This window comes from Mesoplodon bidens (genome assembly GCF_964165515.1).
Source record: "Mesoplodon bidens genome assembly, chromosome: 7".
Taxonomy (NCBI): Eukaryota; Metazoa; Chordata; class Mammalia; order Artiodactyla; family Ziphiidae; genus Mesoplodon; species Mesoplodon bidens.
The window spans coordinates 37690074-37703216 of NC_138164.1; the positions used below are offsets into that span (position 1 = coordinate 37690074).

Consider the following 13143-nt stretch of genomic DNA (forward strand, 5'->3'; position numbering starts at 1 on the left):
TTTCAGTAGTAAAGAGGCAAGTATCTTTATAGGAAACATTTGGTTGCAGAAACTAGACCTACGTGTTAATATTTTACTTAGAACAAGCCATATATTAAAATTCACATTTAAATATTTAATTTGAATTTACTGAAAACAAACATCATAGGTTAATATGGTTATATTTATCCTTCAAAGCTACTGTATTTTATGTTATTTTATTTATTTATTTTAATAGATCTTGATTGGAGTATAATTGCTTCACAATTCTGTGTTAGTTTCTGTTACACAACAAAGCGAATCAGCCATATGCATAAACATGTCCCCATATCCCACCCTCTTGAGCCTCCCTCCCACCCTCCCTATCCCACCCCTCTAGGTCATCGCAAAGCACCAAGCTGATCTCCCTGTGCTATGCTGCTGCTTTCTACTATATTTTAGCAGCATTAGGATGCAGGGTAAAATGGAGTGTATGTGGTAATATAGGACAAATATTTCATAGAGTGTAGCTTATTGATAATCACCACACGATCCTGTGTGATTTACATGCCTCTTAAAAATATATAGGAGCTCAGTTCATTTTGTGCTATTTTATTGTGTTTTTTAACTTCATTGCCATCAAAAAAAATGTTTGTATGCATATGGTTTGTATGTGTATACCCTTCCTTTACTTTCAGAAACTAATGCAAATACATTTGTATTAAAATTTTTTTTAATTACACTTTTCTTGTTAGGAGATTAAAAAATTTCTAATAAAAGTTCCCATCTTTTATTAGGCATATATAAGTACAATATAAATGTGACACAATTCACACCATTATTTCACTCCTATACTCACCTGGATCTAGGTATATACCCAGATACTGATTTGGCTTACCTCTATGTCTCCAAATAACTGAGGCAAATACAAAAAAAAGCCCAAGAAATAAAATTACTCTTAAAAGAGCTCAATGAGCTTGTATACTTCAGTTACATTTCCACTTTGTTTAATCATGCTAACTAAAAAAAAAAAGTTTAACTGTTCTCATTCCATGATGCCCTATTATTCTGTACTAATTTTACAGAATTCTTAATATGTTTTACATATACATGTTTTATTTATATATCTTTCCATTTCTAATATCATAGCAAAAGTCAATGTAGCTATTTTAAGAATGCTTTACATATGATATAAATTTTTAATAATAATATCTAATGAGTGTGATATCACAAATCTTAACTTCTTTGAATGTACTATTTGATTATTAAAATATCACTCTCTTGAAATAACAATGGGCAGACGATCATAAGCTTTTTTTTGACTTCATAAACACTCTTAACAACTTATTTAATATACTATTGTCCAAGCAAGTTGATTAATAGAGAATCAAAAACATACAACTTTAAGTAGAAAAAAAAAAAGCTGTATTTATGAAGATGTTTACAATAGTTTATTTGAGGTTATTTCCAATTTTTCACCAATTTAAAAAATTGACCTACTCAATGAAACCTTGTGAATGCAATGGTAAAAAGTATAACTATGAATCACAGAATTTAAATTTAGTATGAAAAGATAAGAATGGCAAATTATATTGAAGCTATGTGGAATTATGTTTATAGACAGCAGGAAAGAGAAAATAAAAATGTAAATATTGCTTGATAGGATAATGGGATTAGAGGTGGTCTTTTAAATTTTTCATTTTTATGCTAATACAATACCGTTATAAAACCCAAAAACCTTCAAACAACACATTTTTAAAAAATTGTGGTAAACTACACAAAACAGAAAATTTATAATTTTAACCATTTTAAAGTGGACTGTTCAGTGATATGAAGTCAACAAAGTTTTAAAACTTTCAGAGGGCACCTGAATAAAAGATGTGTTGTCCACTGGTGATTTTAATGTATCTGGTATATAACTAAAGTCACCACAAAACTCTTTCTGGGAAATTGGCAGATCATAAACATAAAAAATTTATTTTGCTTTTTATTAAACCTTATTGTTTTACTGTTTCAAAATTCAAATTTACTCACAAGAAAGAGTCAGTTTCATGTTAGATTTGGTTTCACAAATGCTGCTCCTACTATTCATTCTTATCACCAAAAAAAAAAAGACTATTTGTGACTAACGATAATATGCTACAGAAAATAAAAAGTTAAAAGGTTTTCAATCTGCATATCTGGGAACCTAAATTAAAGCATCACACAACATTTTCAAAAACAGAAAAGCCATTTGATTTGACTAAAATCTTAGTTTTAAGATAGCAGAAAGTACCTTGATAATTTTCTTTTAAGAAAGAAAGAAAACCAAGCCATTAAAGAGAAATTCTTCCGAAAGAACTGAAACATGTTATATAGGACTTGGCACTCCTTCCATCTGGAGAACTTTTTTGGTAACTGTTTTCATCACAGAATGATCTAAAGTAAAATGAATTCAAATTAGAGTAATTATTTTCCAATGAGTGGCTATTTCCATTTAAAACCCAAAGCCAACTAATTATTGCTTTTCCCAGACATTTAAATATGAAATCTACATTATATAATTATACACTTATTTCCCCCTTTGTGTATTCTAATTTCGTCCTCAGAAACCTAAGATGCCATCTTGCAGACTGCCCACAGTGGCTACTATTTTGGCAGCAGCAAAGGTCAACTTGAAACATTTTGCATCTAAAGTGGCTTTGGATACCTTTGGATACAAAGTACAGTCTGAGCACCGTCCAGACACTTAGATACCTAAAGAGCATCTAAGATATCAAACCAGGGCATCCAAGATAACAAACCAAGTCCTGATATTCCCTCAAAAGCTGCTCCTCCCATCCGCCCCCTTCTTCTAAGGGATACTACCCAGTTGCACACATAATCATCAACGACTTGTCTCCTTGTTACTATTTCCTTCATACCTCACATCTATCTGCAGATCTTGAGAGCTACACCCTCAAAACACAACCTGAATTCAACCACTTTTCACTTGCTGCAAACTTCCAACCTAACCTAGGCCATAAACATCTCTTATTTGGAGCACTGTGATAGTCTCCTAACTGGTCTCCCTGTTCCTCTTCTTTTTCTTTTTTTTTTTTTTTTTTGCGGTACACGGGCCTCTCACTGTTGTGGCCTCTCCCGTTGCGGAGCACAGGCTCCGGACACGCAGGCTCAGCGGCCATGGCTCACGGGCCCAGTCGCTCCGCGGCATGTGGGATCTTCCTGGACCGGGGCACGAACCCGGGTCCCCTGCATCGGCAGGTGGATTCTCAACCGCTGCGCCACCAGGGAAGCCCCCTGTTCCTCTTACTTATCCTCCCAGGTCCCTTCTCTATACCAGGTCACCTTATTCAGATACGATTTGGATCATGCCTTTTTCCAGTTCAAACCCCTCTACTCATTTAGAATAATCCACATCTTTACTCTGGCCTTCAAGACTTTACAAGAGCAGACCCCTGGCTAGCTCCTTGACCTCATGTCATACCACACTCTTCTTCACTCGGTACTCTGCCCAGATTGGCCTCCTTGCTTTTCCTTAAATACTCCACCCACCTACATGCCTACATACTCATTGCCTCCTTGTCCTGGAATGTGCTTACTCCACATCTTCCATGGCTTGCTCCTCTCTTCATTCAGGTTTCCGTTCAAATGCCACTTCTCCAGTGAAGCTGTCCCCTAACAAACCTATCCAATGGAGTCCTACCTGCTCTCCCTCACTCTCCTTACATTAAGATAGTTTTGCACTTCCTACTCTCTAAAATTATATGACTTATCTGTTTACTCATTTCTATCTGATCTCCTTCACTAGAATGTAAGCTCCATGAGGGCAAGACTTTTGTCTGTCTGGTTCACTGCTTTATCCCTAGTCCCTAAACCCGTCTCTGGCACACAGAAGATGATTACAAAATTACTTGTGAATCTGACAAATGAATAAAGTACTCCTGGCAAGAATTCAGAGGTTGCACAGGAAAGAAATAATGCTCTTGTTGGAAGCAGGCTTAGTATCTAGGTTCACCTCTATTCAGAGTAGAGATAAGAAAAATTGACAAGTATAATTCACTTTAATTAGTACATTAGCTGCTAAAAACATAAGGGAAGTGCAACACTAGAAAAGTACAGTTGAAGCTTGAACAACATGGGTTTGAACCTCGTGGGTCCACTGACACACGCATAGTTTTCAATACATAGTTACTATCGTCCTACATGATCCAAGGTTGGTTGAATCCACAGATGTGGAACCACTGACTATAAACTTATACCCAGATCTTCAACTGCATAGGGGTCGACACCCCTAACCCCACGTTGTTCAAGGGCCAACTGGATATGATGAGGAAAGTTAAACACATTAAATTTTAAAAAACTGTCAATACCTGAACAAATTCTTTTTGTTTTGCTATGTGTTTATCAATTTAAAAAAAGTGACCACATACCAACCAGCAGATTTTTTCTTATATCCAGAACGAGCAGAGTTCTGTTGGTTTCAAGGGCCTTTAGTAAAGCCTTTGCTCCTTCACTGGTGAGGCCGCACTGCTGCAGGTCAAGTGCTTTCGATGAAAGACAAAAGGTCACTTGCTAACTCTACAGATTTAACATATAGACAACTCTCGTTTTCTCACGTGTGGAAGAGTCCTGCACAGGACAAGTCATGGCAGGTTTGTAATTTTGGCTATGGAAAAAAAGAGACATATATGCACACACATAATGCATAATCCAATTTAAAAACCTCTTCTTGGATGTGCAATGATAACCCTGGCTTTAGTACCAATAAATCAGACAACATATTTTACAATTACAGAACTGAAGAATAACTGTATATAACCTATGAGCAAAAAGCATCACAAAATGAATCTCAGTTCATAATTAGCAAGGGCAGCAGGGGCATGTAAACCTCACAAGCAAAACCTGGTGGAGCTCAGAAATGCACTGCATTCTTTTGATCATGATCTTCAGCTCCAAATCACACTTGAAACTAGTTCAAAGGGGAAAACAAAATAGAAGAAATGTAATAACTGTTAGTTTTAGAGGAAAAAAAGACAAGTCTAAGAGGATACAAATAATAAAAACTTTCAACAATGTGTGAATAGAGAATACATACTAAAAACCTATCATGAAAGTATGATGGTCAAGAACCCTCGCAGTAAAAGGTCAGACAAAAACCAGAAAAACTGATCATGAATTCTAGTAGTTCTGGGGCTGAACAACCTACTCATTTAAACCAAAGGGATCATCACTAAAGCACAGGGATTAAAAACTATTACATGAAAGGAAACTATCATGAGTCTTTTGTTTAAGTGTTGTGTGGACCATCACATTAAAATAACTGGAGTCTTTCAACACCCCCATGACACATAGAAATAGCAAGTCAGACATACGGATCTGACAGGATATGATACAACCCTTACAAACTCCCACTACAGAAGAATGGACACAGGGTATAATTAACCAAATAGCCAAATTAATACAAACAGCCAGTAAACCTCACCAGTCAATCAAATGAATACAAAATAAAACAAAATGTGGTTATTCTCCTATCAGATGAAGCCACGATTCTGTAAGAAAAGCCTTTAAATAATGTCTATACACTTTGGATCCAACAACTCTCTTTCTAAGAATTTAACCAAAAGAAATAGTCAGAGATATAGGTAAGGATATATATCAGAGTACTATTTGTAACTGAAAAACTGGACAAAGCTTATATACAAGAATGGATAAGCTATGTGCACTGTGGCATATTCATATAATGGAATACTGAACAATCACAAAAAATGATGTAGGAGATGCAAATTTACTGACTTGCTAAAATGCTCATACTAAATTAATTGAAAAAAGTTATAAAATTTGGAGTAATCCCACTTGCATAGAAAATGGACAGGTACTCATTTTTGTAGTTTCACATTTTTTTACAAGTGCTACAGGCCAGTGTTTGTGAGAGGCAGGCTTCCCATCTACTGTTGGGGTGGACTACAAATTGGCATAGCCTTTCTGGGTGGTAATTTGGCCATGTGTATCAAATGTCTTAAAAATAGGTCACACTTAGTCATTCCACTTGTAGTACCTTATTCTACAGAAGTAATCCCGATGGACACAGAGATGTATATACAACGTATTCACATTGTTTCTGACAGGGAAAAGCAAACAAACTGTCTAAATAGAATTGCAAAGAATTGATTAAACTATGGGACATCAATATGACGCAATACTACATGATACATCTTTAAGTGAAAAAAGCAGGAATGTGAAATAGCAAGTATACTACAATTCTATTTTTGTAATCCCTAAGTGTACATATATATTTGTAGAAGAAAAAAAGACTGAAAGTATATACGCCAAAATGAACAGTGATTATATCTGGGTATTAAAATTATAGGTTCTCTTGTTACTCTGTATTTTCTGTAAAGGATATATGCAACTCTTAGAGAAAGTTGAAAAGCAAAATAAAAGCTATCAGTAAAATGAGGCTTTAAAACATCCTATCACAATAGTATCATGCCAAAAGCTAAGCATATTTCATATTAAACATTCAATATTTTCAATTTTAGAATTTCCCTCTAAGCCATAAATCCTCACTAAGAGATTCTGCCAAAGCACTTGCACCCAGGTCACCAATGAGCGTGTTGCAGTTCAGAGTGATGCGCCTCAAACCAGCCATGCAGTCAAGATCACGTCTCCTGGAATGAAGACTCTCAGCCCAGGTTTCTTCATGCCTTCTGGTAGTCGGATACTTCAAAGATTTAATGGGATGAAATTAAGATGCTTGAATAAGGAAACAGGGTGTGCCTGAATATGGCTTCTTATGTCAGAGATTTACACACACACACAGATCAAGCATATATGCCAGGAGCATCAACCTGAGAAATTCAACAGTCACTTCTGGTTTACGAGTCCAGTGACCCAGATACTGCTCGGTCAGTGATTAGATTCTAGCCACTGCATTTCCTGTTTCTGAACACTTATGTAAAGTTGGACAACTCAATTACAGTCTATGAATTATTTTCCTTATCTTCTAAGTCAGGGAATTGGTTCTAAATTCTATCTTTGCTGAGGCCCTATATTGCATCATCCTGTCCTCCAATGGCCTCCAAACACCTGACTGGGCAAACCATAAGAAAACTTTTTAATATGCATCTTATTTATTAACACATTATATACACAAAGTTCCATACATAGAATTTATGTACATGATAAACTACACAGATTTTTAAAAATAATACAAAGGTAAAAATGTTCTAATATTTTCTTTTCCTAACTCCTAAGGCATTATTTTATTTTACTTATTTTTTTATAAAGATTTATTTATTTATTTGTTTGTTTGTTTGGCTGTGCTGGGTCTTTAGTTGCAGCACGCCGGATCTTTTAGTTGTGGCATGTGGGCTCTTAGTTATGGCAGGCACGTGGGATCTAGTTCCTTGAGCAGGGATCGAACCCAAGCCCCCTACATTGGGAGCACATAGTGTTAACTGCTGGACCGCCAGGGAAGTCTCAAGCATTATTTAAAAAACTATATTTACAAAATGTATCTCACATGCTACCTAGGGTGTGCACACAAGCTTTAGAGGCCTGGACTATGCAGAGCCAGTTTGATGTGCCTTGGGAAAATAATGGTTTGACATTTAAGCAAAAGTACTGTCTTGAAGACATTCAATTCTTTATATTCATAAAGTAAATTTTGGTAACAGGGAACACTGACTGTCAATGAAAAAAGTCTTATTACATTCCAGAAAAAGTAAAAGACTCAAACTGCCTTTGTTACTCTAAAAGGAAAATCATTAGTGTCATTTTTCTATTAACAATAACTTATTAAAGCTCCAAGCAGAAACAACAGCAATCACTTACACAGCGCTTAGTATGTGCTAGGCACTATTTATACAAATAAGTGCATTTAAACCTCATAATGAGGCATAGAGGTTAAGTGATTTGCCCATGGTCACTAGCTATCAAATGGGAAAAAGGGAATTTGAACCTAGGCCATTTGGCTTCTGCACCCAAGTTCCTGACTGTTTTCTCGGCCCCACTGGTGTAGGGTGAAAGGAGCCATAACTACCATGTAAACAATGGGTGCGACTGTGTTCCAGAAAAACTTCCTTTACAAAGCCAGGCGACGGGCTGCATCTGGCCCACCAGCCAGAGTTTACCTATCCCTGATCTGCACCATCAAACTATTAAAAAGCCTTCATGTCAAATTATTAACTAACTTTAGGCCTAAATACAGTCATTATAACCACTGTAAAGTTGTTAAGGCATTATTTTAAAAACTGTATTTACAAATTGCTGATGTACTGACTTTTATTAGTTTAAAAACTACAACAGCTAATAAACACTTGATTCATTTAAGTCTTGAAGACTAGAATGGCATAGTTTCTTCACAGTATTACAATAAATGTTTTCAGTAAAATAATACATAAAAGTATTATTAGGTATTATATATTAAATCTCTTATTTCTAAAATTAAGTGGACTATCTTTACTAAATGGTAGAATCCCAAACTGAAAACTGGTCATATTCTTTCAACAAAATGAAAGCTGCGCTCACATGTATCAAAAGGCAAAAATTAGGGCTTCCCTGGTGGCGCAGTGGTTGAGAGTCCGCCTGCCAATGCAGGGGACATGGGTTCGTGCCCCGGTCCGGGAAGATCCCACATGCCACGGAGTGGCTAGGTCCGTGAGCCATGGCCGCTGAGCCTGCGCGTCCAGAGCCTGTGCTCCGCAACGGGAGAGGCCACAACAGTACCACACACACACACAAAAAGAGACAAAAATTAACTGCCCTCTGTATCAATATATTAATGTGTTTCAATCACATATGTTTTCATGAAAGTTTAAACATAAAATCACCTTTAAGATCTAGGCCATGTGATCTGCTCCATGCCATGTCACAATACACCCCGTGACGTTTACTTAACTTGTCTTAAGTGTGATAGAATTCTTTATACCTTGACAAATAACTAAAAGGAAACAAAAAAAACCCACACACACAATAAGATGAAGAGCCTATACATTTGTCAATCTTGACTTATTTGCTTTTCTTGAGTCAGTTGGAGGTTTATAGCCACATTCTCAAAATCATTAACTACAATCTTCCCAAACAGGTAATTGATGAACAGATGCATTCTAAAACTTGTCAGTAACAAAGTGCTATTCCACTTTACAGCAACAGTTTAATTCTATTTAGATACTAAAACTGAATACACTGAATACTGCAAACTTTATTCCCAACCACTCAGCAAAGTACTACATACATTTTCAGATATAGGAAAAAAAAGAAAAAAAAGAAAAAGCATACGATTCTTCCTATTTTCATTTCCAAAGATACATCCCAATCTTAATGATCAATCAGCGATTTAAACGTCAACTGTAAACCCAGTATACTGCTGCTATGCAGTGTACTAGAGCAATAGAAGAGAGAGGACCTCAAACTCTCTGTTCCCTCAAATTCAAAGGCAGGCTTCCTGACCCCTCCAGACCACTACTGGACACAGGGAAGGCACACTAATGTTGCAGGACCCCAACCAACAGTCACCTGCTTTGTGATTACTTCCATGACACACCCTCACCAACACCAGAGTTTGCTGCTCCTACGGGACGTTACATGTATTTACTATTTTAACACATACCACAGTGCATCATAATTATGATTGCAGATAGATGTTCTAACAATTGAAAGAGAATGATGACTTTTTTGCTCTTTACATCTTGCTATTTCCCTTCCCATAATATTTCTTGAAGCGAAACCGTAAAATATAGACAAACACAAAAAACAGAAAATATACAAAAGGTGTGCTTTGCACCTTAACGCAAACTTAAGTAAAATTAGTTCTGACAGTATCCGGCATGACAAACTTCCATGGTACAAATGAGAATGGACCAAGGTTTCAGCAGGTACAGGAGACAATCCAGGCATGAACAACACCAAGGAAAGGTAGACAGGAAGTAACATGGTGTGTAGGAAATCACGAGACCAGTCTGATGGGAAGAGACTTAAACAAGACTGAAACTCACTTTCTAAACCTCCATCTCCAGTTGGACAATTCGCAGGACACAGGTGCACCAAAGTGGCCAATTTATTCAATCCCTTTAATATGGAGGAAGAGTTTAAAATTTTACTGGTTTAATTTGCCCCAAAAGCAACTCTCAACAGTTATGGCCTCTGTCGTCGGAGCTTTGTATGAAATTAAGTCAAAGTGTGGAGCTCCTTTGCCTTTTTTTTTTTCTCCTTAAAAAAGAAAAGAAACAATTGTTCCGAGTAAAAACAAACATATTCCAAAGCATGTGTACATTGAAAAGTAAAGAAACTTTATTAACAACTTCATAAAAACTGACTTAAAATTTTAAAAAGAAAAAAACATATTTCGAAGTCCTTCCGACTGGAGTCGGGTCTCATAGTGTCCTTTCTTTACAGAAATAGTCGTATTAGGACACATATGCACAAGGATTAACACCATGACACACTGTACACGGCGGGCCCCGGCGAGCTCACCAGGCGTCGTCTGAGTCCAGGTCTCTGGGGAGGATCCACTCCACGGATGAGCCCAGCAGAGTCTGAAGCTCGTTCGTGAACTCCACCACATCTAAGAGCTCCTTACTTTCCGGATTAAAGGACTCCAGGTCTTTGGGGCAACAGAATAAGAGACTTGCTGACACTTGCCGGTAGAACTCGGCCTCCGCGATGGTGACAATTTCCCATTTGGAAAATTGCAGCGGAATATGCAGGAGGACATTTGCAGTTTCTTGAGCAGGTCTGAGAGCAACAGCCAGTTACGAGGCCTACACCAGAGAAAGGACAGTGGTTTGAGTTTCCGGCAAAATTAGAGGCGCTCCCAACTATGAACTACCCGTCTCCTGGCGGGGAAAGGGCCTGCTCCTTCCACTTTGATTACCCCACCCCCACCCCACTTCTCACTGTCCTTAGAAGATCTACTTCTTCTTTTTCTTTTTAAATTTTATTTATTTATTTATTTTTGGCTGCATTGGGCCTGTTGCTGTGCACGGGCTTTCTCTAGTTGTGGCTCGCGGGCTCTAGAGCGCAGGCTCATTAGCTGTGGCGCACGGTCTTAGTTGCTCCGTGGCATGTGGGATCTTCCCGGACCAGGGCTCGAACCTGTGTCCCCTGAACTGGCAGGCGGATTCTTAACCACTGTGCCACCAGGGAAGCCCGGAAGATCTACTTCTAGCGGGGGAACTCTGGACTCATGTGCATGTGTTAAGAGACCACCTAGGGCGGATCAGCCAACTTAGACAAAAGCAGGAGCAGCGCCCCTGAACCAGCCTCGTTGCAGGCCACCCCAGTGCTGCCTTGGCTCTGGCCACAACTCAGGTCACCCCTCTCCAAGTAAGTGCACCCCGTTCTAGTCACTGGGGAAAACCAGTCTGTATGCCAACCCAAGGGAGATGGCAAACACCTCTTTGACCTCTCCTCTCCTCCGGCCCTCACGGAGAGAGCATGAGAAACACTCGAGGTCACCTGGCTTTCCTTGCCTTTCCCACACCTCCAACCCGCCCCTCAATGTTGCCGGGAGTGAGGCTTTTTCGAGAAGGGAGGTGGTACAATCCTTTCTGATACCCTGCCACGCTTTATGATCTCTATCCCGAATACAATGTCACCACAAAGGCAGACACGGTCCCAGCCTCAGAGTCCAAGGAGGATGCTACTCCTTAAGCACCGGGGTCAACACACAGCAGAGCAAGGTCTCCTGATGTGTTCACTCCGAAGGGTTGGTCATGGGGCACAGTGGCCCGACTGTGGGGACAAGACTCGATCTAAGCAAATCTGAAGACACATAAGATCCCAGGTGCCACATACGGCTTTCTCTAATCTTATACGAGAAGAGGGTACACATCAGTATTGTCCCGTGGACCTCACGCGCCTTGGAAGGCCCCTATGGTAGCCGTTTGGGGAGGATCCCTTCCCCAAGAGTTTAGTGACTGAAACTGTGCAATTGCAGTCGCTGACTCCCGTGTCCTTTGGGCTCTAGGGGTGTGTTCCAATGAGGGCAGTTGGCTGGGGAGCCCTCCCACCCCCCAAACTTTTCTGGAAAAGTTCCACTGCATTATGTGAGGTCGGTGGACACTTGGTGAGGAATTCACTCACCCCCCAACCCAGCCACCCTCATCTGCTGAAGGGGATTTCTAACTCCTGCCACCCCACAGAGCAGCTGGGCTGGCTCTCGACCACACGCTGGCCACGCTCACCCCTGAGCGACGGACACCTGGACGTTATAACACGGCAAAACGGGGTCTTCGGAAAATTCAAACTCCAATAGGTTACCATAGGCCTCGTTGCTGTCATCCTGGTCCTCCAGTCCTGGGGGATTTGCTAAAACATCGTAACCACTTTCATCATCTGGTTCTAACCGGGGGGGCAAACAAGAGAGAGGTCAGTAAGCTGGAGCAAGATTCCAGCTGTTCGCCAAAAAGGACCCTGGAAAAATTCTTTCCCAAGCAAGCCCTGCTCACAGCACCACCCCCACCCCCACCCCCACCCCCACAAGCCCAACTGAAACGAACAAGGCTGCTCACCACACACACAGCTGCCAGAGAACTCCGAAGAGCAACCGGGGTTACCGTCGTCAGGAGCCTGCAGGTTATTTCAACAGTGTGGAGAGAGAGGGGGAGAGAGAGAGAGAGAAACAAGATAACGCCTGCTGGTAAGAGGCAAATGCTGCTGGAGTTTGGGAACATCTCACGCTGGGGCTGGTGTCACCTCCTGACAAGTCCCACTGCACACGCCTCCAGGTATCTGACTAAAACCTCCCCACGCGTCCACCCGCCTTCCTGAGGGACTGCCCGCCTCACCGCCCCAGCCTGCCAAACAAAAGCTAGCCTGGCTAGCTAAGAGTTTTCCAGCCCCCCACCTCGCAAAACTCAAAATATGTATCTCTTCTTTGACAGACTAACGTTGGGCCGCTTTTCCCAGTAAAGGGTCACTTAGAGTAAACGAGGGTGGGGGTAGGGGGAACCCAGGTGAAAGGCTGTGAAGTCACCGTCTAGATGCTTGAACAAGACCGTGTCTTGACCTCTGCCGTACCTGTTAAGAACTTCTCCAGAAGTTCGCTGTGGTTCACTTTCTTGATGGTTCTACCTGAGTATGTAGCCAGGGTAGGAACAGCACCGTAGGAGAGGAGCAAGCGGACAATTTCGAGATGATCATTCTTGACAGCATCGTGGAGAGGCCTAGGAGAGGTGCGGGGGATTACACCCGTGCACGCGA

The 13143-nt window shown here is 40.1% G+C and overlaps 1 long non-coding RNA gene and 1 pseudogene across 2 annotated transcripts in view; one reads left to right on the plus strand and one right to left on the minus strand.

The window, feature by feature from the left end:
- LOC308620762 (centrosomal protein of 78 kDa-like) overlaps nt 1-13143 on the plus strand; it is a 423604-nt pseudogene that overhangs the window by 164026 nt on the left and 246435 nt on the right. The gene's annotated exons all lie outside the window — the stretch shown is intronic.
- On the minus strand, nt 11566-12528 carry LOC308619866. Its single transcript, XR_014016266.1, has 3 exons — nt 12453-12528; nt 12126-12282; nt 11566-11673 (listed from the first exon to the last, which is right to left on the minus strand). It is a non-coding gene; the product is annotated as an uncharacterized lncRNA (long non-coding RNA).